This window comes from Mus caroli, chromosome 14 (genome assembly GCF_900094665.2).
Source record: "Mus caroli chromosome 14, CAROLI_EIJ_v1.1, whole genome shotgun sequence".
NCBI classification, from domain to species: Eukaryota; Metazoa; Chordata; class Mammalia; order Rodentia; family Muridae; genus Mus; species Mus caroli.
This window is the reverse complement of record NC_034583.1, coordinates 43,918,496-43,920,142: the sequence shown is the minus strand read 5'-3', so window position 1 is coordinate 43,920,142 and position 1,647 is coordinate 43,918,496.

Below are 1,647 nucleotides of genomic sequence, written 5' to 3'. Positions count from 1 at the left end.
GCTGATTATGGGATGGATCCCTGGATATGGCAGCATAGTTCTTTATATCCAAAAACTGTTGTGAGGGAGGCAAGACACTCCACAGCTTCTTCAGGGAAGGACCGAGAGGCACAGGTTACCCCAGCAGAGTGAGTCTGGGGCTTTAACTCAACCCTCTCTTTGGTCCTGGGGATCAAACTCAGTTCTTCCTCACAGTAAGCAAGGAGCCGTCAAATGCTGATCTTTGCCTGAAGACCTCTTCTGTCTGCTCCAGTAAAGTCTCTGAACTCTAGTTTCTCTTGCATTCCTCACAAACTGTTTTCCTGTAACTGCAACATAGAAACCAAACCACACCACATCAGTCCCTCAGCCTTAAAGCAGAGGCAGGAAAGGTCCAGAAGGGTTACTTCAGACAACGCTGCGGACTGGCCTCAGTTGGCCCCCCTCAATCCGCGGGAGAAATCAGGGTCCTGGTACAGGTGGACAGGGAATCGGTGAAAAAGAGACAAACAGACCCAAGGGAGTGTTGTATCTGAATGTAATTTGTCAAAGTGAGCATCAGTCTTACACATTACAGACAACAAAGGAGTTAAGTGATCCATTAAGGCCATCCAGGGTGCATTGAAGTTATCTGATGCAAAATGACTTTTACAACAAAGCAGAGGAATGCATACTAAAAGCTAACAGGAACCAACTGGGATAAAACCAGTGTTAACAACTGGGATCAAAAACAGCCCCACTGCCGGGCTGGTGGCACACGCCTTTAATCCCAGCACTCATGAGGCAGAGACAGGCAGATTTATGAATTCAAGACCAGTCTGGTCTAAAAAGTGAGCTCCCGGACAGCCAGGGCTATACAGAGAAACCCTGTCTCAAAAAACCAAAACCAAAAACAAACAAACAAACAAAAAAACCAAAACCAAAAAAACAAAAAAATCAGCCCCACCTAAGGTCAGCTTTATCTTAGAAGCCAGGGGCAAGGGCTTCATGCCCTTGCTACAGTTCCAAGTCTAGTCTATTGTATAGTCCACCTTCCCCCTATGCCCTAGGAAATTCCTGTGTATGGAGTGACTCTGCTACTGTTTTAAGTATACTATGTAGACTAGCTCTGAGATTATTAGCTCTATTCTAGTGAACTGTAATGCCTGGTTACTTTCACTGTCTCTTACAATACTAGAAGTAATTCTAAATGTTACTGAATAGGTAAGATTCTCACTGAATTCCAAGCCCAGGGTCGGCTCAAGCACTGCCTAGGACATTGGAACACTGGTGGAGGCTATTCTAACTTAGCTATATGTCAAAATCAATCCTTAGAGGCTCTTATAATAAAACAATATTGAGGGAAAGCACACAGATCCGTTCACCGACTAAAGCAAGGACAGATTTGGGGCATTCGTTTTACAGGATGCCACGGTTCCAGGAGACTAAGTTTCCGTGAACTTTTTGCCTCAGGACTGTGTCCAGGATTTTGGGCCTGTCACAAGAGTCACTACTGGAGTGGGTGTGGCAAGACAACAGCTTATTGGTAGCTGAAATAGGAAGCTGGCTTCTTGAAGGTTGGTTGGAAGCCTAATTCTTCTTCTTCTTCTTCTTCTTCTTCTTCTTCTTCTTCTTCTTCTTCTTCTTCTTCTTCTTCTTCTTCTTCTTCTTCTTCTTCTTCTTCTTCTT